Consider the following 26,118-nt stretch of genomic DNA (forward strand, 5'->3'; position numbering starts at 1 on the left):
CCACATTGGGTACAGTCTTCTCTGCCATATACACTACCACACATGTTACCCCGACACTTGCCAATTTACCGGAAGTATTAAAACAAATACAAAATGAGCATGGGGCTGCACCAGCCCTGGATTTGGGGATGAAATTAATACGTAACTTTGACGCCGTATCCTCAATAATACTCAGTAACATTAAAGGGGAAGCGGTAGCAGTGGCAATATGCCAGCGTCTCCGGGAAACTCCACACCAGGAACAAGAGAGACAGCTACCATAAATTATTTCCAAAACCTATACCAGTATAGGACGGGATAGTTTGGGAGCCAAACCAAAGAAATTGGAGTTACAAGGTACCGCCCATAAGGAGGGTACAAAGCAAGCACAAGAGGGCTCGAAGAAGCGCTGGGACAAACAAAAAGATTTCAAAGAAAGAAGAAATAAGAGAGCTTATTCTCAACACCCGGAGAACTCCGAAAGGAGATACAATCTCAGAAATAGGGAGAACATTAAAACTCCAGACTGATATACTGATTCACGTCCCTCTCGTTCCTTTCAGGACGAACCAGATAGATGTAGCGAGAGAGGGGGCCGTCAAGATCGGCGTCCTGAATACGTGAAAGAAAAGAAAGACTCGCCGCAGTCTACAATTAAAAAAGAAGAAAATACTCCTCAGCAAAAGCTCTAGTTTAAAAAGAAGGAGGTGGCAGCACTGACAGCTAAAAATGCTAGTATACTTGAGAACACTGTTGAGGAACAAGATGTGGGCAGTGACTCTGTTAGACAGCGCAGCAGATGTCACAATATGTCGCCAGAGTCTGAAAGATCATCTGGATGCAACAGCAACTAGCGATTACATCGCAGTTGAAACAGCGGATGGTAGCGTTCTCCCCCCGATAGGGTTTATGATTTAAAAATTCAGATAGAGGGAGACGTGGAACGCACTATTAGTGTGATATTTTGGGATGAACTTACGAGTGATATCCTATTAGCCGAAAGAGACTGGCCACCTGAACATGTCTGCAAGCTCCCACATGGAGATGATGTCATTTTGCCTTCTTTCTCCGATCTTGTTCGGGAAGCAGATAAAGAAGCCTATGCTTCTGAATGGGCTTTAGCGCTATGCGTTATATCACAATCATGTAGGTTGGGACAATGAGTCTCCTTGTCATGTTATTCCTGTTAGGTCTACACCCCAACCGCAGCCACAATATCCTGTTAAACATGAAGCGAAAGCTCCGGTGAGGGAGATCCTCACCCAACTTGAGTACCAGGGAGTGATTGAGCCCTGTGCATCTGCAATAAATAATCCGTTATTACCAGTTGCAAAGCCAGACCATTCATATAGAATAGTCATTGATTATAGACGCTTAAATAGTCATACACGTACATATGCTATACAAAATTCACACAGCAAAGCACTAATAAATAATATAGTGCGTAAAAAATACAAAACAACATTAGACATTTCTGATGGATTCTTCTGCCAGAATTTAGCACATGAAAGTCGGGACCTGAGCGCATTCTCATTTGGCTCTCAGAAACGTTTTTGTTGTTTACCTCAAGGCTATAAGAATAGCCCAGTGCTATTTTCAGCCTGTGTAACATCGATACTACACGATATCGATTCCGAGGCGTTATCCTATGTAGATGACATATATCTCACAGACTACATCCTTGTCATTCATCTTGCGAGGGTCGATCCGATCATTTTGGGATTTGCAGACCTCGGTTACAAATTCAATTTTGAGAAAAGTAAGATAGCCTTTCTTAGTGTATTATTCCTGGGATATGAGCTATCAAATGAGGGAAAGAGCCAGGCCCACACTTTCTAGAAAAATGTGCTCAACTGCACCCTCCTAATACGCTTAAGAAACTCCAGTCATTACTTGATTTCTTTAATTTTGGCAGAACATACATTCCAGATTATGCACAACGGATCAAGCCACTTTATGACTTGGTTCAGCCCAAATTTTCTAGCAGACACTGGACAATTGAACACACGCACATCCTTAGGGAAATGCAGCAGGACACACTAGAAGCTAAACACTTGCACACATGTGACAATAAAAAGAATTTGGTCATCAGAATAATTGCTGGTGCCATTGGATTTACTTATGTCACCTTCAACGAGGATGACACAGTACCCATGGCATATAAATCACATTTATACTCCAATGCTGAACAGCGTTTTGCACCTACAGAAAAGATTCAAACAGTAGGCGTTCACACTGAGGGATTTTCCCTCTCTATACTTTCGAGGGATTGTTTATACAGTATTAATTGCCGTCTCAAGCATGTCGGTTATCTATTGTTTGGGAATGCACTTACGTCAGGGGTTCTTGAAGAGCTGTATAAATATATCGCATTTTAGACAGATAATCAGAGGGATTCTGACCAGAGGGCATCGCCACCATCACTGATACCGATGCTGCAATCGTCTTGACGCTGACCCAGTTTTCGTGTCCCTGCGGAGTCTGAGATAGAGACCTCATTCCAAGGTAACGAGGGATGGGGGCTCCTCTCATGGACATGGCATTGGCAGATTAGGTTTAGCAAACCCATTTCTCCTTTAGGTAGGAGGTTAGGCCTTTCACTTTAGGGTATTAGGACATATTACATCTCGGGAGTCTTTTCTATGCATTGCAAGATGGTGGGGGTCTTTGTAATAATGACTCTCGTCTTCACAATTCTATTCCTTGCATTATTCATTATCCTAATCATTGCAGCCCATGCAATTTATCGCAAATTGCAGTTATGTTGAATAAAAACTATTGAAACTTTACTGCATCTTTGTCATTGCCTGTGTTTGTATGAGACATGATATATCTGTGAGAAAGGGGTAATCTCTGTTTAACCACGACACTCCCTGAGATGTCTTACTCTCAAGTCCATGCGTAAAGGCTGCCACAAATCACCTTTTACAATTGTGTTTCTGGTGAGGTGCTGCTAGTGAGGCGGTAAGGTTGGGACGACAGTCGCGACTTGTTTTAGGATAGGCATAGTCGCCTACAAGCAAAAGTACTGTCATCCTTTAATCAGCAGTCTTGCCTAGAGCTAGGACAACTGCTTCTTATTGTCATTTATATATGAGACCGAATTGTGAATGAGAGAACCGGCTATGACCTGAGTGACCATGACTTCCTTGAGAAGCCTAATATGTCATGCGCTCGGCTGCCCAATCATCCCTATTTTCTGGTAGAGATGAGGCACTGCTAGTTAGCCGGAGCAAAACCCGGATTTAGAGTAACAGATGTCACCCACAGTGGGTCAGACTAAGTCTCCCACACTGTGGACGATCTTGCTGAACAAAATCCAGTAGTCTCTTTAGAATAATGAAAGCCTACGTGACAGTATAAGGTGTAAGTACATTTGGTACCCACTACAAACCTGGCCAGCCTCCTACAGTGACCACTCGGTCCATGGCAGCAAGACAGGGTGATCAGACAGACCTAGCGCCTGAAACAGTGGCCCAGGTGATTGCCAAAAGACAGGGCAAGGGGTGCGTGAAACCCGCCCCAGAGGTTCCCACGGTCCGGGAGGAGGCTGACCTTGAGGAGGACGCCCCAGCACCTACAGGGGAACAAGTGGCCGAACTGGGAAAACTACCTGAGCTGACCTATTGGCAGCAAGAAGGAGGTCCCACCACGGATGAGTGTACCCTACTATCGTGGGTCTTAGGCAGCAGGTCAAAGACCAGGCATCTGGCGCTGAGCCCAGGGATCACCTGATCATCATCATTCAATACTTTATTCGGTACAAAAAGACCATAAAAGACATCCAATAAATACAACATACACATTTCTCAATCATAAAAATTGCTAAAAAGCATTGTTAATACATTTTCCGGATACCATGAGCAGCATATATAAAATTTAACACAGCCTGAATTATGTCCATATTTCCCAGATTATGTAAATGTGAATAAGCAAGCTGACTAGTTCTATTACTTTTAGATAAAAATAGCGGACGTAAAAACCTTTTTCTCGGAACATCATATAAAGTGCAAAAAAGCATAAAGTGCAATGTACTCTGAGATGTCTTTCCATCACAGTGACAAGGAGGAAGGTTCTTAAACCAGGTTCCACATACTGGAAATGCTACCAGGTAATGTAAGGTATTTAAACGTAGCCTCGTAAGTAAAAACCTTTGTCGCTCATGATTAATAATAGTCAAGTATAGCTTTGGTTGGGGTTGTTGTGTCTCATGCCTCGTCCATGACCTAATTACACCCGAGGCTGGCTCCATGACCTGGTTTTTCTGCCAGTATATGTCTTTAACCTTTTTAATGTCCTGTCTTGTTAAAGTATCTGGTTCAAGAAAAAAATCTCCTAGTCCTAAAGATAGGAGGGAGAGATAGACATATCTAAGCCAGGGTATATCCAGAGATTGTGATAAAAGGAGACAATCCTGTATCACCTTTCTGCATAAAAATGCTTCTGGCTTAGTCCAGATTTTTAACCACAATAATACAGGTTGAAGCTTTATATAGCTAGATATATATCTCAAGCCTACTTCATTATGACAAAACATTACTGGTGTGGATTGAGGGACTGCTAATAACCTTCTTAAAAATTTATTTTCTAAAATCTGGAGTCCTGTACATTCTGCATACCCCCAGACCCCGGCTCCAAATGTCGCAATAGAGAGACACTTGGAGGAAAAAACAGTCATCATTTCTTTGACAGGTTTATGTCGGAGTCTTTTCGCAAACCTAAAAACTGCTTATATGGCTTTTTGGAATTGTATTGAACGTATATTAACAAAAAAATTCCAATTAAAATCTACATCAATGGGGACCCCCAGATACGTGAAATGTGGGACCTTGAGTATCTCATGCCCATCTAAAGCAAATTTTTTCGTTTTTGCTAATTTGGGTCCGGTCTTCATCACAAATGACTTAGTTCTGTTAATTTTAAGACCAAGGTTCCCCATAAAAGTATTAAAAGCATTTATTAAAATCTGGAGGCCATTTGCTGTCCTTGAGATGAGTACAGCATCGTCCGCATACAAGAGTACAGGAATTAGGGAATTATTGATGACTGGGGAATCCTTCCCCGATTCACAGAGAAATTTCTGTAGCCCATTTATATACAAAAGAAAAAGAAAAGGGGCCAGGTCACAGCCCTGTCTAACCCCCTTTAGTGAGGGAAATTTCTCTGTCAAGCCTCCCTCCCGGGAATAGCGGACCCGAGCCTCTGTACAGGCGTGAAGTTTATTAAGTAAGATGACTATATCTTTATCCACGCCCATGTCCAGCATTACCATCCACAGTTTCTCCCTATTAACTGTGTCAAAGGCACAGGACAGATCCATAAATGCTAAATGTATACACCCCCTTTTAACTTTGGTATATTTCTGGACTATGAGGGTCAAGTTAAGAGTTTGTTCTACTGTGCCCACACCTGGCCGAAAGCCAAATTGTATTTCTGAAAGGGAGTTAGATTCAATCGCCCAATTTTCTAGCTTGTTTAGCATCACTCAACCTAGACTTTTAACTGAGCTATCCAATAAAGAAATTGGGCAAGAGCACAAAGGGTCTGCCCTGTCTCCCTTCTTGAAAATTGGGACGATGATTGCCTCTTTCCAGGTATCTACTAAAGGGCCTATCACGGCCGATCTCAGGACATTAGTAAGCAGTGGCCCCAGGAATCTGGAAGCGCTTTATATAAATCAGCAGGGATTCGGTGTGGGCCAGGAGCTTTCTCAGAAGGGCAGTCTTCAATGGCTTGTTTAACATCGTCCACACTTATAATATTGCTGAAGGCCAGACTTAACTGGTCCTTTCGTATGAACTTCAAATAGTTTGACTTTTCTAATTGAACATTTGTCTCTATAGCAAAAGTTTGTTTAAAATAGTCCACCCAAGTTTTGGCTGGAATGACAGTATCCATGGACATCTCATGTTTATCATTCAGCAGTAAAGAGTTGACCACACGCCAGAATGCATTTGTATCTTTAGTTTTACTTGCTTCCATCAATTCCTCCCACGCATACTCACTTAATTCGGCTTTCCTCTTGGCAAGTGCTTCCTTATAATTTTTCCTAGCAATTTTAATTGTTTGTCGGTCTTGGGGAGATGCACTAATTATTTTCTTTAGCTTACTTAAGGATGTGGTACATGTGTGGTTAAACCATCTTGGGCCATAAACTTTATTAGTGCCAGAGGGCTGTAATTTCTCCGCCATATACTTTGTCAGAGAGGAAAATGCACGGACAATTTCATGGGGGGCCCGATCTTCATCCAGGGATGTCATAACGTCTGACCATTTATTCAACAATAGGTCTTTAAAGAAACTATTGCTATCTATTTTACCCCATTTAATTGTGAGTCCTTTTTGGGTTGAGAACTTCATAGCAGGGTGTTGAGTAGATAATATAATCAATTGTAGTATGAGTGTCTCCCCTTATAAATGTTGGTACCCCTCTAATAGCTGGTATGGGGAAAAATAGAGAATTAGCTGTTATCAGAGAGTTAAGAGCATTCCCATATGGAGAGTGTTTAAAATGTTGAGTGGGGTTATCATTTTCATCCAAAAGTCCACAACAGTCCAAAAACTCTGGCTCACACAGGTGGGGATTAAAATCGCCGACCCAGATTATTCTTAGGTCCTTTCTACTAATGGTTGTTACCTTATGTATTAACGTCTCCAAGCTACCAACCACACTTGTGTCAGAATTGTCAAAGGTATTAATATAATAGTTAATCAGTAGTATGTCAAATGGCTCTGCTAATTTCAAAGATAAAGCCAGAAAAAAAGGAGATGTGCCCACAACACGTGCTTCCATCCCTCTGGCCTTTACAGATAGAAAAGTAGCCAGGCCACCCATGGCTCTGCCTGCGGAGGCCTTAGTTGCAGGGACACTATATGTAGTGTAGCCATTAATATGTGGAGATTCTGTGAGCCAGGTCTCCTGGCAGCAGATAAAAAGATTTTCCGTCACAAACTTTATCCAGTCAGGGTTTCCAATTTTTTATTTTAAGCCTGCAACGTTCCAGGAAATAATCCCTAGGGCTGTCATACTCTGTGTATCATGTATAATGGAAGCTCCCTTAGACTGCGAGGGGGACTGTAGCAGTATATTTGTCTCCAAGGGGCATTGCGATAAAGGCCCAATTACTGGTGGTCAATCTAACTGCTCAAGTGAGGCCAGAGGCTCATATCTATTAGACAGTGCCAGGACAATATCAGGGGAATTAGAGGCACCAGGGTTACTGAAATTCTGTTTCCCAGGATGAGTTGAATCAGGATAGCATGGATTAAATGTCGGGGGAATAAACTTGGATAAACGTTGCGCTCTTATAGGCCCTACAGATGGTCTCATAGTCGAAAGATGGTAATACAAAACATTGACGATCCAGGGGCTCCTAAAATTTATAATGATACAGTCCCCAGGTGAAGCTTTAGGGGAAGAACCAACCCAAGGGACCCTTCTTACAGTTAAAATGTCCCTATAGAAATCTACCCGCCCTTCCGAATGCTTTCCTACACAATGTGTCACTTTATTTAGTAGTGATGCATGGGACTCGTGGTGAGTATTTTCTAATGTAGAGACATTTTCCAGGATTAAGATATAGGGCGCACATTCCAACGGGATCCTCGGGCAGCCTATTTGAGTTCTTATAGTCTCCTGACCCACTAAGCCTTCCCGCTTTTTTGTGCCCCAACGAGACTGTAGATTTGCAGAATCCTGGAGTACTTCTGAATTCAGGGGTTTTAGGGTTGGGTTCTGAGCCGGAATCAATCTGTAGTTTTAATGCTGATGGATGTCCGGGACTGGTAAGCAATCAGGGGCGGAATGATTGTTCTGAGATTCTGCCCTCGATAGTATAGGGTTTATGTTTGTTATAAGCTCAACCTTCTGTTCAAGGGTAGCCACTCTCTCCAGAACCAATGAACACAGCTTTTTTATGTCTCTAAGTTGATCTTCAATCTGAGAAAAACAGATATTAAATGGACCCGGGGTTTTCCTATCTTTTGACTGCTTCCTTATAATTTGTTTTTTTAAAGGGTTAGATAGACATTTCCTCTTTTTCTTCTCTATTCCTACTAGAGACTTTCCAAACTCATGACTGTCTATAGGAGATCCAGCTGAATCTGTGGGAGTTACTGCAGTATGGGGGGGGAATTACTTGCCTACTTTTTTTTGGGGGGTGGGCTCTCTGGAGTTGTAGGGGTAACTAAATCAATTTCCATTGTTACACAAGGGTTTCCTGTCTTTATCTTGCCTAATGAAGATGTTACAGGCATAGTCCCTCCCCCCCACCCTTTCCTACTTTCTCAAGGGATGACTCTAGAGTGGCCTCTACTCTCCCTATCTCTGACTCAATGGCACCCATTACTGAGGTTAAGTACCTTGTTATCAACCTGGGTGGGGGGGCCTCCTGGGTGGGATCCCTTCCCCCACTGTCTCCTTTGCGTTTTCCCATTAGGGCAGGCTAATCCTTTATCAGGGAAAGAAATGCGGTATATTTCTTTAGTAGATGTGTTGGTTTCAGTGCCCCGCGCTAGGAAGGAGTGAAGCCAAGTTATACTCAAGTCCTATCCTCTGTCTTGGGAAAATTATCCAGCCACGGCCTCCTGCCACAGGGGGCACCAAAACCCCTGGGATTATAGCACAATGGTCCTTGCTGTCGCCTTACACGTGTATAAGTCAGCAGGATGCAGGGGCGGACTAAGTTAAAATGGATTTAAATACCCAAAACACAGATGTTTGAGGGCTCCTCTCCATCTCCCTTGATTCAGCAGCTCTCCATAAATCAAGCCCCTCCAGTAGCAGAAATGAAAGGGGGGGCCCAGCCCAGTCTCTTCCTTGCGATGACGGGCGAAGGACGGGCCCGCCCTTGGCCCGGGCGAGTCCCACGAGGCGGGAGCGCGACCAGCAATTTAAAGGGCTCCTGCCCTCTTCCGTTCAGCAGTACAACGCACTTCCCGCGAAGCGGCAGCGCGACCGGCGATTAAAGGGCTCCTGCCCTCCTCCTTCAACAGAGCAACGCACTTCCCACGAGGCGGGAGCGTGACCAGCAATTTAAAGGGCTCCTGCCCTCTTCCGTTCAGCAGTACAACGCGCTTCCCGCGAAGTGGGAGCGCGACCGGCGATTAAAGGGCTCCTGCCCTCCTCCTTCAACAGAGCAACGCGCTTCCCCTGATCTACTGGGAGAATGATCTCCTGTATAGCAAGCCTAACACTGCAGAGCCTGGGGCAGACCGTGTGCTAGTGATACCCCATCGCTTCAGAGACTTCCTACTGGGTTTGGCTCATGATTTGCCTCTGGCAGGACATTTGGGGCAGGGCAAGATCTTTGACAGGCTTGTAACCCACTTCTATTGGCCCCAAATGAGTAAACATTCAGATGAGTTCTTTAGATCCCATCAGACTTGCCAAGCAAGTGGCAAAAGTGGAGGGAAATGTGAAGCCCCCCTCCAACCCTTTCCCTTCGTAAGCACCCCTTTTGAGCGGGTTGGCATTGACATAGTGGGGTCTCTGGACCCCAAGACAGCCCTAGGCAAAAGGTTCATCCTGATCTTGGTGGGCCATGCCACCCGGTACCCGGAAGCTATTCCTCTGAGGACAGTGACGGTGCCCGTTGTGGCCCAGGTCCTGATAGGGATCTTTACCAGATTGGGTTTCCCTAAGGAGGTGGTATCTGACCAGTTTACCAACTTTAGGTCCCTGTAGATAAAGACCAAGTTGAAGGAATGTGGAGTGAACTACAAATTTACCACTCCTTACCACCCTCAAAGTAACAGGTTGGTTGAGAGATTCAACCGAAAACTGAAAGGCATGATTGGGGGGCTGTCAGACTCCATGAGACGTAAGTGGGACGTCTTCTTACCATGCCTTATCTTTGCCTAACATGAAGTACCACAGAAGGGGGTTGGCTTTAGCCCCTTTGAGCTGTTGTATGGGCACCCGGTCAGAGGACCTCTGAGTCTGGTGAAAGAGGGCTGGGAGCAAGCTCCTAGGAAGCTACCCCAGGATGTATTTTGCTACTTGCTGGATTTCAGAAACCAGAACGCCTGCTCAGCAAGCTCGCACAAGAGAACCTAGAGGTAAGCCAGGCGGACATGAAACACTGGTATGACCAGAATACCACTCTAGTTGACTTTCAGCCTAGCCAGAAAGTGTGGGTACTGTCCCCCGTAGCACCTTGTGCTCTGCGGGACAGGTGGTTGGGCCATTTAAGGTGAAGGAGCGCAAGAGTGACATTACCTACTTGGTGGACTTGCAGACTCCAAGGAACCCAGTGAGGGATCTACAAGTGAACCGCCTCAAACCCAACTTTGAGAGGTCTGAGTTAACCATGCTTCTGGCTACAGATGATAGGGTGGAAAAGGGTAGTGAACCTCTCCCGGAGCTCCTGTCTACCAAGGAGCAGGATGTGACAGTCCAAGGCGTAGTCCTCTCCCCTTCTCTGACTCTAGAGGAACAGAGTGAGTGTTGCGAGTTAATGGGACACTTTGCAATTTGTCCTAATTCACTCCAGGTGTCACTCATCAATGCACACATGATGTGGACACTGGAGACACCCTGCCTGTGAAAAACAAGGATTACAGGTTGGCAGACAGAGTGAAGGCTGCATCAAGGAAGAGGTCTCCAAGATGTTGGCTTTAGTCGTGATTGAGTGCTCCAGCATCCCTTGGTCCAGCCCAGTGGTTTTGGTACCCAAGGCTGCTGCACCTGGTGCCACACCAGAACTTTGGTTCTGTGTGGACTACCAGGGGCTCAATGGGCAAAACGGACGCCCACCCCATCGCCAGAGCAGATGAGCTCATAGATCGGTTGTGGGCAGCCAAGTTCCTCAGCACATTTGATTTAATGTGTGGATACTGGCAGATTGCCTTAACCGATGGGGCACAGGGGAGATCAGCGTTTTCAACACCAGAGGGGTACTTCCAGTTCCGGGTCATGACCTTCGGGATGAAGAACGCCCATGCCACCTTCCAGAGGATGGTCAATCAGGTCCTGGCTGGGCTTAAAAACTTCAGTGCTGCCTAACTTGATGACATTGAAGTGTTCAGCTCCAGTTGGGAGGACCACTTACACCACCTCTGGGAAGTGTTGAAGGCGCTGAAAGCTGCTGGCATCACTATCAAGGCCAGTAAGTGGCAGATACGGCAGGGGTCAGTGGTGTACTTGGGACACCAGTTGGGGAGCAGCCGGGTGGTGCCCCTACAACCCAAAATTTATGCCATTCGGGCTTGGGCACCCCCCAAGACCCAGACAGAGGTGAGAGCCTTCTTAGGTCTCACCGGGTACTATAGGAGATTTGTCAAGGGGTATGGCACAATTTTTGGCCCCTTGGCAGAGCTGACTTCTAAGAAGCAGGCTAGACTGGTGATCTGGACTGAGGCGTGCCAGACTGCATTTGACACTCTGAAGGAGGCCATGAGCACGGTGTAGGAAAGTACTATCTTTCTTGGCATGTTACCTCCCATTTTCTGCCTGTTTGTCAGTGTGCTTTGCCTGTCTCACTGGAATCCTGCTAGCCAGGGCCCCAGTGCTCATAGTTTGTGGCCTATATGTGTTGTCAGTATGCTTGACTGTGTCACTGAAGTTCTGCTAACCAGAACTCCAGTGCTTATGCCCTCTCTACTTACCAAATTTGTCACTAGAACTTAGTGACTCCAGATTCCAATTCTGATTGGCACACTGGACAACCCTTATAAGTTCCTAGTATATAGTACCTAGGTACCTAGGGCATTGGGGGTTCCTACCATGGACCCCCAGTACTGCCAAACCATCTCTCTGAGGCTTGCACTGCAGCTACAGCTGCTGCCTCCTCACAGACAGAGTTCTGCCCTCCTGGGGTCTGGGCAGCCCAGTCCCAGGAAGGCAGAACAAAGCATTGCTTCTGAGAGAAGGGTGTTACACCCTCTCCCTTTGCAAATAGGTGTTACAGGCTGGGAGGGTATTCTCCCCAACCCTCTGGAAATACTTTGAAGGGCACAGATGGTTCCCTCCTTGCATAAGCAAGTCTACACCAGTTCCAGGACCCCTTCTCCTCTGCTGTGGCACGAAACGGGACAAAAGGAAGGGGATTGACCACTCCACTCTCTATCACCACCCCAGGGGTGGTGCCCAGAGATCCTCCAGTGTGTCCCAGACTTCAGACATCTTGCTTTGCAAGGTGTGGGGGCACTCTGGAGGGCTCTGAGTGGCTAGTGCCAGCAGGTGACGTCATAGACCCCTTCTGATAGGTCCATACCTGAAAAGGTAGCCAATCCCCCTCTCCTGGCTATTTAGGGTCACTCCTGTTTTGCACTTCCTTTGTTCCTGTGTCCTGGGACTCCTGTGGATGCTACCTGGCATCCTGAGGGCTCTCTAAAGTGCTGAGAGACCCCTCTTACTCCTCACACAGAGATGAGGCCTCTGGGTCCCTCCTGGGTCCATCTAGCGCCATTTTTACGCAAAACACACTTTTGTCGTAGCCAAGGCTTGTTGGCGACTTCCAACACAAGATCACGTAGGCAACGATCTTCACGTCGTGTGACATCCTCATGCAGGAACCCGCTGGCATCTTCCTAGGGTGCATTTCTGCAGTCTTCGGCCAACCGGTGAATCTTCTTTTGCCCCCTCTTCTGGGTTGGTAGGGGCTCCTGTCCTTCCTGGAACTTTTTTTGACTTCTGGACTCGGTCCCCTGCTTTTACAGGTCTTCAGGTCAAGGAATCCAGCAGTTGTTGTTTGCAGACTTGGTTAGGTATTGCAATAATCCATATCACGTGGTGTAGTGTGTCCTAAGGAAACGTGCAGTACTTTACTCCTGCTTTTCTGGGGTGGGGTAATTTACTTACCTTTACTGTATTCTTACTCTCCCAGCAATTCTGCACACACTACACTTGTCTGGGGTGAATTTGTGATTTGCATTCCACTTTTTTAGTATATGGTTTGTGTTGCCCCTAGACCTGTTTTCTCCCATTACATTCTATAGCATTTCCTATTGTATGCACTATCCTATGTCTAATTGCTTACCTTATTTTGGTGTCTAGTGTATATATTGTGTATAATACTTACCTCCAGAAGGAGTATTGTCTCTAAGATATTTTTGGTACTTTGTCACCCAAATAAACTACCTTTATTTTGGTAACACTGAGTATTGTCTTTACTTGTGTATAAGTACTGTGTAACTATAAGTGGTTATGCATGAGCTTTGCATTCTCCTAGTTCAGCCTAGACTGCCCTACTACAGCTACCTCTATCAGTCTAAACTGCTAGAACACTACTACTTCACTAATAAGAGATAACTGGACCTGGTATAAGGTGTAAGTACCCAAGGTACCCACTACAAGCCAGGCCAGCCTCCTACACTAAGGGAGTATAGTCTCTATGGTACTTTTGGTATTTGTGTCACCAAAATAAAGTACCTTTATTTTTGTAACACTGAGGGGGTCATTCCAACCCTGGCGGTCGGTGATAAAGCGGCGGCCAACCCGCCAAAAGGCAGGCGGTAAAAAAAATGGAATTCTGACCCTGGCGGGAACCGCCAACACAGCCCGCCACTTTAACACTCCGACCGCCACGGCGGGACAAACAAACAGCGCGGCGGTCACCGCCAACAGGCAGGCGGCAGACAATGTACCGCCCACCCTATCACAAATCACCAATCCGCCACCTTTTCCGGGGCGGGAGCCCCGCCGATTAAAACATGGCGGAAACAGACTACGAACGGGAAAACGCTCACCTCTATACACTCCACGAGGAATCAGGACAGCATGGAACCAGAATTAAACATCCTACCAGCTATTGTCTACCTGCTCCTCTACCAGGAGCACGAACGCCGGCGCAGACGACAACGGTGGGTACTGCACCTACAACACAGGGGAGGGGGAAGGAGGAAAGGTTACGGGCACACACATACGCGATACACCCACCCCCCCCCCCAAATACCTACACACCAATGCAGAGCAACAAGTCAGAGTGACACCCCCCAAACCCCACGGAATAATGCAAAGACAAAATAAAATGATCATTAAAATTGAAGTATATTATAGCACATTTGAAGTAATGTGAAATATGAAATATATAAATAAAATAATTAACATCATGAACAATATATACATAGGCCAAAAGTCCGGCACATTTTGGCAACCTTCCATTGTTCGTGGGCCAATGTGCATAAACACATGGGCAAAGCCCACACACGAGACCCGATTCCATTGGAGAGAACACTGCTGGGGCATCAGATAATAAAACTACAGGCACCTCAGGGGGAAGGGAAGGGGGGGCACCTCAGCCACATGAGTCCACGACGCCAGATCCACGAGGGGCCTCCATGCCCACTGTACCATCCTGGGGAGTGCAAAGCCACAGTGTCTCAAGTCTCACAAGTGGGTGGGTTGCCCACTGCTGCATCCTGGGGAGTGCAAAGCCACAGTCTCTCAAGTCTAAACAGTGGGTGGGTTGACCACTGTTACATCCTGGGAAGTGCAAAGCCACAGTCCATCAGGTGGATTACAGACTCCACTGGTTATGGAGGAGGCATGGTGGCCAGAGTGCTCCGTGAAGCCCTGCCCGACACAGATCCGGCCCTGCCAATGGGCCAGCGTTGCTTGAGATGAAGGGCCCTGCGGAGCGGTGCTTGAGATGAAGGGCCCAGCGGAGCGGTGCTTGACAGGAAGGGCCCAGCAGAGCAGTTCAGAGACGGCGGTGCCCAGCGGAGCGGTGCTTGACAGGAAGGGCCCAGTGGAGCGGTGCTTGAGATGAAGGGCCCAGCGGAGCGGTGCTTGACAGGAAGGGCCCAGCGGAGCGGTGCTTGAGATGAAGGGCCCAGCGGAGCGGTGCTTGACAGGAAGGGCCCAGCAGAGCAGTTCAGAGACGGCGGTGCCCAGCGGAGCGGTGCTTGACAGGAAGGGCCCAGCGGATCGGTGCTTGACAGGAAGGGCCCAGCGGAGCGGTGCTTGAGATGAAGGGCCCAGCGGAACGGTGCTTGACAGGAAGGGCCCAGCGGAGCGGTGCATGACAGGAAGGGCCCAGCGGAGCGGTGCTTGAGATGAAGGGCCCAGCGGAGCGGTGCTTGACAGGAAGGGCCCAGCAGAGCAGTTCAGAGACGGCGGTGCCCAGCGGAGCAGTGCTTGACAGGAAGGGCCCAGCGGGGCGGTGCTTGACAGGAAAGGCCCAGCGGAGCGGTGCTTGACAGGAAGGGCCCAGCGGAGTGGTGCTTGACAGGAAGGGCCCAGCGGAGCGGTGCTTGAGATGAAGGGCCCAGCGGAGCGGTGCTTGAGATGAAGGGCCCAGCAGAGCAGTTCAGAGACGGCGGTGCCCAGCGGAGCGGTGCTTGACAGGAAGGGCCCAGCGGAGCGGTGTTTGTCTTGCCGGGGCCCGGTTCAGCGGTGCTTGTCACGGCGGGCCCTGTTCAGCGGTGCTTGTCTTGGCGGGGCCCTGTTCAGCGGTGCTTGTCACGGCGGGCCCTGTTCAGCGGTGCTTGTCTTGGCGGGCCCTGTTCAGCGGTGCTTCTCACGGCAGGCCCTGTTCAGCGGTGCTTCTCACGGCGGGCCCTGTTCAGCGGTGCTTCTCACGGCGGGCCCTGTTCAGCAGTGCTTGTCTTGGCGGGGCCCTGTTCAGCGGTGCTTGTCACGGCGGGCCCTGTTCAGCTGTGCTTGTCTTGGCGGAGCCCTGTTCAGCGGTGCTTGTCTTGCCGGGGCCCTGTTCAGCGGTGCTTCTCACGGCGGGGCCCTGTTCAGCGGTGCTTGTCTTGTGTTCCTAGGGAACCAGATCTGGCCAATATTTCCCGCTCAGTCGCCATCCGACCTTTCGCTTGCGGGGCCCTCCTGTGCTGGAGTCCTGGGCCCGTGGGTGTCCTCCGTCACACCCGAAATGGGGCTGGTGGGGCCCTCCTGGGCAGCTCGCCTGCTGCCGGACTTGTCCGCCCTGCTGCCCTTGCCCTCCTTCGCAGAATCTCTGGGGCCCTTGCCTCCCTTTGTGGATGTGCCAGGTGACGGGGCAAGGCTAGTGTCCTTGGGGGCAGCCGTCTCAGGCCTGTCGCGCCTGCCCTTCACTTTTTTGGTTCTCTTCCCAGGGGGTGGGCTGGCTGTCCCCTTGCTGCTGGCCGATGTTCCTGCTCTAGGAGCTGGTGGACTCCAATAGCCCTGAACTATGGTCCTAGTAGATGCAGGGCTTGTGGTGGCTGAGGTGCTGATTGGAGTCTTATGAGATGGAGGGGGTGGGTCAGTTGTTGGAAAGAGGTCAAGGTTGGAAAGGAAAATCAATTTAGAAAGACAGGGACGGGTAGGTGTAGTGGGTTTGGGAGTGGAGGAAGAGGATGTGGTTGTAGGAGAGTCAAGTGTGCTGTCTTTGGGTGCAGGTGCTTGTGACGGAGGCTGTTGTGAGGTGGATGGCTGTTGGGTGGGTGGCTGCCTGCGTTTGTGTGGTTTGGAAGAGGGGGTGACAGACACAGTGGGAGAGGACACAGGGGACGTGTAAATGGCAGTGGGGGTGGTGACTGCACGTGTGCGGAGTGTTCTGGAGTGTGTGCTGGTGATGGATGTACTGGCTGATGGTGGTGTGCATGCAGGTGTGAGTGGAGACGTCACAGGGAGGGAGGAGGGAGACGAGGAGGAGGGGGACACAGAGGAGGCAGTGGCTGTTGGCATGTCTGCATGTGGATGTTGCTTGGGTGAATGCTTGTGTGATCTGTGGTGCTTATGTCTGGATGAGCTGCCCTTGGGTGTTGAGGTGTGTGCAGGCTGGTCTGTAGGTGTGGCTGGGATAGGCAGAGGAACAGGGGAGTGGGACTGGGTGGAGGGAGTTGGAGGAGGGAGGCTGGAGACAGGGACAATGGCTGCCGTCAGTGCTGAGGCCAGAGCATTGAACGATCGCTGATGGGCAGCCTGACCCGAATGAATGCCCTCCAGGTATGCATTGCTCCGATGCACCTCCCTTTCTACACCCTGGATGGCATTCAAAAGGGTAGACTGCCCAACAATGAGCGTCTGGAGGAGGTCAATGATCTCCGCACTGAGGGCAGCAGGGGTAACTGGGGCAGGGCCTGAGGTGCCTGGGGCGAAGGAGATGGCCGGCTTCCTGGCCGAGCGGGCACGGGGCGAACGCTGAGGGGCTGCTTGGAGGGCAGAGCTGGTGCGCTGGGTGGCGGCTGTACCTGTTGTAGCGGTGGGCACGGATGTTGCCGCCACCACAAGGGAGCTCCCTTCCGAGGACGTGTCGGTGTCGCTGACGTCTCCACAGGTCCCCGTTGTGGAGCTCCCCTCGCCCTCCGTCTCACTGGTGAACTCGGAGTCGGTTGCATGGCCCTCCGGGGCCATGTGAGATGCAGCTCCCTCGTGCGCCGATGCCACTTCTCCTCCGCCTGATGATGCTAATGCACACATGAACAGGAAGACCAAAAAAAAGGGGGGAGAAGAAGAAATAAAGACATGTTGAGTGCATGCATTGGCGACACCGTTGGCGGAGAGGACAGACACAGAAGCCCACTGCACTACGCCGCGCACTTGGGGTACACTACTCAATCACTGGGACATGGCCTACAAGCCTATGGACGACAACTGCACACATAGATGACACAGGACCATGAATAGCTGTACTAGGCACCCTACAGAGGTGGGGGGCGGGGCACAGGGCCATGCCTCACGGAGGGGCCTAGCCTACAGAAATCGCCCTGGCCTAGGGATACCCACAGCCCTCCTCCCCCACCCAGGCACCTCCACTGCGCGCAAAGATAGCAGAATGTGCTGGTACTCAGCCCCTTGTGTCTGCTGTGATGTCCTCACGCGCCCATCCAAATCGGGGTAGGCCACTGCCAGGATCCGGGACATCAGGGGGGTCAATTGCCGTGTGGCACCCCTCCTAGGTTGGGAGGCCATCCCCAGCAGAGCCTCGGCGGTCTCTCTGCTCACGCGGCGGATGTCCTCCCACCTCTTGCGGTAGTGGGTGCCCCGTCTGTTGTGGACCCCCAGGGCCCGGACGTCCTTGGCAATGGCACGCCAAATGTCGATCTTCTGATGGGCGCTGACCTATGTGACATGTACAGGGTGGGAAAAGAAACATCATCACTTTTCTGCATGGTCGATGTGAGTGGCCCCCCCCTCCCCAACCTTGCCATGTGGCACATGCTCTCATCTGTCGTGCGATGCATTCCTCATTCGCTCCCCTCACCACCATCGTTCATTCACCCAACTCAACCCAGGCATTGCCCACTAAGCATGCTCCCAGTGTACTCACCTGTTGGTCTGGAGGACCGTAGAGTAGCGCATACTGGGGGAGGACCCCATCCACGAGTGTCTCCAACTCTTCTGAAGTGAAGGCAGGGGCCCTTTCCCCAGTCGCAGCAGCCATTGTCACTTCCAGACCGAGGTCACAGCAGCACTTGCAGTATAGGTCCTCTCCTGTGGATGATCAGGTCTCGAGTGATTAAGCAGATAGAAAATGGCGGTTACGCCCGCGGCGGTGCGTACCGCGGCGGTGCGTACCGCGACCGCCGGTGCACATCCTCATTGGCTCCTGAAACCCATAGGGTTCAATGTTAACCAATGCGGCTTTGCACCGCGGTCTTCAACCGCCTACCTCCACGGTGTGCCACGCCAGCGCAATGAGCTCACATCACATTGTCACACTTCACAGGTCAGGCAGCTGCCATTTCAAAGGCCCACATGGCTTAATTTCTACTGCGTCACACAGGCCTAGGCCTTGCATTGCCACTCATACATGCCATTCAATGCATAGAGAATCGTGTACAGTGCAAGCTGTGTGAACGTACCTGTGGGTTGATTGACTCTGTGCTCCATGTTGTCCTTCCTAGGCACCGTCCACAGGGACTTGTGAGGAGATGGAGGCCTGTTCCCGTGTACAGACCGCTGGTGGACCTGTCGACAATGGAAGAACGACATGTCATACTCACCTACAGACTTGACCGTGCCACTATACAGGAACTGTGTGCCCAGCTGGAGCCAGACCTGATGTCACCCATCCGCCAACCCACAGGGATTCCCCCTCTAGTGCAGGTTCTGTCAGTACTCCATTTTTTGGCTAGTGGATCATTCCAAACAACAGTGGCCATTTCATCTGGGATGTCTCAGCCTATGTTTTCTAAGGTTTTATCCAGAGTGTTGTCTGCCCTGATGAAATACATGCAGAGCTACATTGTTTTCCCTGAGGTGGAGGATTTGGCTACAGTGAAGGGTGATTTCTATACCCTTGGACATATTCCCAACGTCATTGGTGCCATTGATGGGACCCATGTGGCTTTGGTAGCCCCCAGAGGAAGTGAACAGGTGTACAGGAACAGAAAAAGTTATCATTCGATGAATGTCCAGGTGGTCTGTTTGGCTGACCAGTTCATCTCCCATGTAAATGCCAAGTTCCCTGGGTCAGTGCATGACGCGTATATCATGCGAAATAGCAGCATCCCTTATGTGATGGGACAGCTACAGAGACACTGTGTGTGGCTAATAGGTGACTCTGGTTACCCCAACCTGTCGTGGCTACTGACCCCAGTGAGGAATCCCAGGACCAGGGCAGAGGAACGGTACAATGAGGCCCATGGGCGTACTAGGAGGGTGATTGAGCGGACCTTCGGCCTCCTGAAGGCCAGGTTTAGGTGCCTGCATATGACAGGTGGATCCCTAATGTATTCACCAAAGAAGGTGTGTCATATCATCATGGCCTGCTGTATGCTTCACAACCTGGCGTTGCGACGCCAGGTGCCTTTCCTGCAGGAGGATGGTCCAGATGGTGGTGTTGTGGCAGCGGTGGAACCTGTGGAGAGTGAAGAGGAGGAAGACGACGGGGACGACACAGACAACAGGGACACAGTGATACTACAGTATTTTCAATGACACACTGGTAAGAATCAACACCGGCATTTTACAGTTACTTACAGTCTCCTGCCTCTCTACTGTCTGACCTATTCCCCCAGTGTATGTTAACTGAGTTGTGACTTTCCCTTCCAATTTCAGAGATGTGGCCCCCACTGCGTGACCTCTGCTTTGTTTCCCCATGGACTATAGCTGTATGACAGTGGTATGTTTTCATCACTGTGTAACTGGACATTTTGGCAGCATTATGTTCAGTACATTTGTTCACAATACAGGCAGACTCCAGATAGTTTTTGTGCAATAAGTGTTTTTATTAACATGCTGAATATAGGGACATGGTGGGAAATCGGTGATGGGTGATGGTGGAGGAATGTCCATGGCAGAGTCCAGCTTTTCAGTCTCATAGGTGCATTGTCCATATGCCTGTGGAAGGTGGAGCAGGGGCAGTTAAAGGTTGGACAGGGTGACAATGTGGGACAGTGGGATGACATCAGGGGGTATCCTTTGCTGGCGGGGTCTTGACATCCTACTCTGTCTTCTTACGAGATCTCAGGCCCGCTTGCGGGGTGGTTCTTCTTCTGCAGGAGATGGGGTTCTGGTGGCCTGTTGTTGTGTGGGGGCCTCCTGTCCACTAGCGCCAGCGGAGGTGGTTGCCTGTTCTTGGTCCATGATAGTGACAGGGGCCCTTTGTGGTGCCACATGGTCCCGCAATGTGGTGACAATCTGGTTGAGTGCCCCTACGATGGTGCCCATTGCAGAACTGATGGTTCTAAGTTCTTCCCTGAACCCCATGTACTGTTGCTCCTGCATGACCTGGATCTCCTGGAACCTGGCCAGTACCGTCGCCATCGTCTCCTGGGAGTGGTGGTATGCTCCCATGATGGAGGGGAGGGCCTCATGGAGAGTGGGTTCCCTTGGCCTGTCCCCCCACTGTCGCACAGCAGCCCTCCCAGTTCCCCTGTTTCCCTGTGCCTCTGTCCCCTGGACCGTGTGCCCACTACCACTGCCCCCAGGTCCCTGTTGTTGTTGGGGTGGTGGGTTAACCTGGGTGCCCTGTAGTGGTGGACACACCGCTGATTGACGTGTCCTGGAGACAGAGGCATGGGCCCGCTGGGTGGGAGCTGTGCTGGTGTTCCCAGAGGGGGTTGGGTCTGCTGTGGCCTGTGGCTGTGTGAGGGGAACTGACTGTCCAGGGGTCCCCGATGGTCCGGGCTGGTCATCTGGGTCCAGGGAGACAGAGCTGCTGTCATCACTGGTGGCCTCTTCTGGGGGTAGGATGGACATTTCTGGACCCTCCTGGGCGGTGTGGTGGCGTTCGGGTCCTGCAGGGGTGTAGAGGTATTGTTATTGCTTCAGTGTGTGCCATATTGGTCAATGGGTGGGTGCCCGTGTACCCCAGGGCTGGCATTCCTGTGTGTGGGCGTTTGTGAGGGTGGCTTGTGGGGGAGATGTGTATGTGCAGTGGGCATGCTTTGGTGATGGGTGTCCATGCTTTGTGGACGCATGCCGGTCTTGGTGTTGGGATGGGTAGGTTGTGATGGTGAGCCATTTGCAGGGAGTAGGTGTGAGGGGGGTGGGGGTGAGGGTGGGGGTATGTGCTGGCATGCAGGTGGGGTGGGGGTAGGAAGAAGTAGTTAAGATTTGACTTACCAGAGTCCATTCCTCCAGATACTCCTGCGAGGCCCTCAGGATGCAGGATGTGCAAGACTTCCTCCTCCCATGCTGTAAATTCTGGGGGAGTAGCTGGGGGTCCGCCGCCAGTCTTCTGCACCGTGATGTTGTGCCTTGATACCATGGAACGCAACTTCCCCCGTAGGTCGTTCCAGCGCTTCCTGATGTCATCCCAATTTCGTGGATGCTGTCCCATAGCGTTGACCCTGTCGACTATCCTTTGCCATAGCTCCATCTTCCTGGCAATGCTGGTGTGCTGCACCTGTGTCCCGAAGAGCTGGGGCTCTACCTGAACTATTTCCTCCACCATGACCCGGAGTTCGGCGTCTGTGAACCGGGGGTGTCTTTGGGGTGCCATAGGGTGATGTGGATGAGGTGTGGGGTGGTGTATGTGTTGATGAGTGTGGTGATGTGTGGTGTTTTGTGCGTGGATATTGTGTGGGTGATGGTGTGGTTTGCCTCTGTGTGATGGTGTTGTCTAAGCAGTGCTGTCTATCTCTGGCTTTCTGTCGATTTTTTTTTTTAGAAGGGGTTTGTGGGTGATGTGGGTGTGTGTTTTATATTGTATTGGGTGTGTGGGAGTGTTGTTTGTATGTGTATCAGGTGTGTGTGTTTCAAATTGTCCAATGTGGTTGTGTTTTGTAAGGGTGTGTTTATTTTGAGCACGGCGGTGTGTACCGCCAATGGAATACCGCGGTTGAAAGACTGCCGCTTGGATTCGTGGGTCGTAATGGCATGGGCGTTTTTCTGTTGGCGTGACGGTGGAGATTTGGTCATCGCCAGTTTTTCGCTGACCTTTGGTGTGGCGGACTTTTGTGGATGTCGGGTTTTTGGCGGTTTGCCAGTTGCGAGTCAGAATGACCGTGGTGGTTTACCGCGGCCGCGGCGGTGTTATGGCGGTCTTCTGACCGGCGGTAAGCGCCTTTTACCGCCGAGGTCAGAATGACCCCCTGAGTGTTTTCTTTCATGTGTGTGAGTAATGTGTGACTACAGTGGTATCGCATGAGCTTTGCATGTCTCCTAGATAATCCTTGGCTGCTCATACACAGCTATCTCTAGAGATCCTGACTTCTAGACACTGCCTAAACTAGACAAATCAGCGATAACTGGTCCTGGTATAAGGTGTAAGTACCGTAGGCACCCACCACACACCAGGCCAGCCTCCTTCATGTAGCTCTTGTTTTTATGGTATACTGGACTCTGTTTTTGCTGGTTTATTGTCTCTGTCCACCCTACCACCTGCTGATCAGTGCTAAAGTGCAAGTGTTCCCTATGCAAATTGTGTTGGTGATTGGTTTATCCATGATTGTCATATATGGTTTACTGCTAAGTCCCCAGTACAATACACTGGAGTTGCCCAGGGCATGTAAATCAAATGCTACTAGTGGGCCTGCAGCACTGGTTGTGTCACCCATATTCATAGCCCTGTATACATGGCTCAGACCTGCAAATGCAGTGTCTGTGTGTGCAGTTTTAAACTGCCAATTCGACTTGGCAAGTGGACCCACTTACCAGGCCTAAACCTTCCCTTTTTATACATGTAAGGCACCCCTAAGGTAGGCCCTAGGTAGCCCCATTGGCAGGGTGCAGTGTATTTAAAAGGTAGGATATGTACTGGTGTGTTTTACATGTCCTAACAGTTAAATACTGCCAAATCCGTTTTTCACTCTTGCAAGGCCTATCTCTCTCATAGGTTAACATGGACGCTGCCTTTAAATAACTTTAAAGTGCAGATTCCCTTCGAGGGCAGATAGAAATATGGAGTTTGGGGTCTCTGAACTCACAATTTAAAAATACATCTTTTAGTGAAGTTGGTTTTTGATTGTTAGTTTGAAAATGCTACTTTTAGAAAGTAGGCATTTTCTTGCTTAAACCATTCTGTGACTCTGCCTGTTTGTGGATTCCCTGTCTTGGTCAGTTTGACAGTTGGGCTGTTCACGCCTCTCCTCTAGACAGTGACACAAAGGGAGCAGGGATGTAGCCTGCATATCCTGATGAGCCATCTGAGCTAGAGTAGAGGGAGGAGTTGCTGCTTACACCTGAAAGGACTGTACCTGCCCTCACACAATGCAGGCTCCAACCCCCTGATGTTTGTTTGGGGTCTGGCCTGGACAAGGAAGGATCTTACAAACACTTGATACTTTGCTTTGAAGTTTGCCAACTTCAAAGGCAGAAAGGGGTATAAGTATTGGACCCAAAACCCCAGAGTTTTAGAATCTTTCTGGAATCAAGAGGAACCTCCAAGGAGAAGAGATGAAGAGCTGGAGGAGTACTGTTCTTTTGCTGTTTTGCTTTGCTGTATTGGCCTGCAGTTGCTGCTTCTGCCTTAAAAGAGTGCTAAGGGTGAACTTTGCTGTGTGTCCTGCTTGAGAAAGTTCTCCAGTTTCCTTGACCTGCAGCACTGGGAAATATGTGGTTTGTGCTGTTCAAGAGGAGAAAGCACTGCAATGCCGGCAACAACGCCATTGGCCTGCACCGTGACCTGGCAACGCCTCATGGAGCCGCACTGCCCTGCTTCGCACCGCAACCCTGGTCTCACTGACGCCATAATCAGATGAATTCACTGAGCCGCTGCTCGCACCGCAACCTGTGGGCCCGCACTCTGGCTTTACCTTGCTTACACCGCAGCCTGGACATCCCCGATGCTGCCGCTCCTACTGACACTGGCGCCTCTGCCTGCACTGTGGCCTGTGGACACCACTCATGAGGTACACAAAGCACCATCCAGTCCCGCAGCCCCCGTCCACTGATACTAGCACCATCGACTCCAGTGTTATCACCAGGCATCCCTGCATGCACCATGGCCTGTGGACACCGCTCGTGAGGTACACAAAGCACCGTCCTGTTCTGTCAGCTTGGGCCTACCGATGACTGCGATTCAGCAACGCCACCGCCACTGTCTGTACCATGACCTGGTGACACCGCATGTCGCACTGCCCCACTTCACACCGCATCCCTGGTCTCACCGACGCCGCTGGATGCAGTCACCGAGCCTGCACTGTTACCTGTGGGCACCATGCATCGCATCGTCCCTCTTCGCATTACAGCCCCAACCCCATCCACGCTAGCGCTCCTGACTTCATCAGCCCGGAGTTTGATCCACAACACGTGTGACTTCAAGGGCCCGACGACTCCAGCACCGACTCCAGGACTGACACCGCGACACCAGCGACACCACTCTCTGGAGCTCATCACAAGGATCATGACGCCCTGCAGTTCCAAAGTTACTCCAAAGGTACTCTTCCCAACACCATAGCTGGCCTGAAATGCCGCAGCCGGCCTGAACTGTTGGTTTTGTTGATCACAACGCTATGACAATGCCAGGTGGAGCTATTGACTTCAATGAACTGTATTTTTTAGTACATTTTGCAGAATTTATATATTTATTACTTTATGGTGGATTTTTATTGTATTTGGTCTTGTTTTATACAGATAAATATTGGTTGTTTTTCTAAAACTGGTGTGGTGTCCTTTTGTAGTGTTTTCACTGTGTTACTGTGTGTTATGTGGAAATGCTTTGCAAATTACTTCTGAGATAAGCCTGACTGCTCATGCCAAGCTACCAAGGGGTGAGCAGGGGTTATCTGAGCGGGTACCTCCCTTATACTGACTAGAGTGAGGGTCCCTACTTAGACAGGGTGCAAACCGACTGCCAACTAGAGACGTATTTCTAACAAGTGGTCTCAGATTTTATCGAGTCTGGAAGTTCTCCGGATCTCTGTTCTCATCTCCTACCACTGCTCTCACTGTTTTCTTTGGTAAACTGGGTTTACTGGTACAGTTTTTGACAAAGCGCCCTGTCTTGCCACAGTAAAGTCACAGAATCAGTTTCCTCCTGTCCTCCTTTTCCTGTTTTGATAATGGCCCTTGCACACCCCATATTTGCATGGTTTCTGACGTTTCATGAAAGAAACTTGGAGAGCCTTCCCTCTCTGTTTTTAATACTAGAAGCATTGTGTCCCCGTGGGAGTTTTCCCCCTTACTTTTCCCCAACAGGTTGTCTAAGCAAAACACTAAGGGGCATATTTATGAGCCCCTAGCGCCACTGGAGCGCACTTTATTTGACGCTGCAGTGGCGCTAACCTCTGCTCCATATTTACAAGAAGGTGTAACGCCACTTTTTGTGGCGTTACACGTCCTTGTAAATATGGGTCCCTCCAACACATTTATCTGCGTCAGAGAGGCGTGCAATGGGTGTTACTGTGGGCGTGCCACGGCAACACCCATTGCATTTTGACGCTGCCTCAGATTTACAAAATTTCGTAAACCTGAGGCAGCACCAAAATCTAACTAGGCACAACTAGGAGGATACTTTTATTCCTCGTGTTTTGCTTTTTCTATGAATGCTGCATTCTGCAGCACGCATAAAAAGAGCAAAATGCCAGAAATGATTGTTAATATGCAGGAAGGGACACCTCCCCGCACATAAACAATCATTTGAAAATGACACTGGCACTTCTGTGTGCAGCATTCTGAAGCATACACAGAAGTGTCAAAGCGCCATTAGTGATTGTTTATGTGCGGGAAGGGACACCTTCCCGCACATAAACAATCACACTTCTCAACGTAGGCATCCATGGACGATGGTGCAAGGATGCCTGCGTTGGCAGCTAAATTTAGCGCCAGCGCAGGGGAAAACACAGGGGTGCGCCGTATTCACCTGAATACGGTGCATCCCTCCATTCTGAAAATGA

At 49.8% G+C, this 26,118-nt stretch overlaps 1 protein-coding gene across 3 annotated transcripts in view; it reads left to right on the top strand.

Moving 5' to 3' along the window:
- Positions 1-26,118, top strand: part of KIF1A (kinesin family member 1A) — a 3,950,406-nt gene that overhangs the window by 2,133,099 nt on the left and 1,791,189 nt on the right. The gene's annotated exons all lie outside the window — the stretch shown is intronic.

The sequence above is a fragment of the Pleurodeles waltl genome, chromosome 11 (assembly GCF_031143425.1).
Source record: "Pleurodeles waltl isolate 20211129_DDA chromosome 11, aPleWal1.hap1.20221129, whole genome shotgun sequence".
In the NCBI taxonomy this organism is placed as follows: domain Eukaryota; kingdom Metazoa; phylum Chordata; class Amphibia; order Caudata; family Salamandridae; genus Pleurodeles; species Pleurodeles waltl.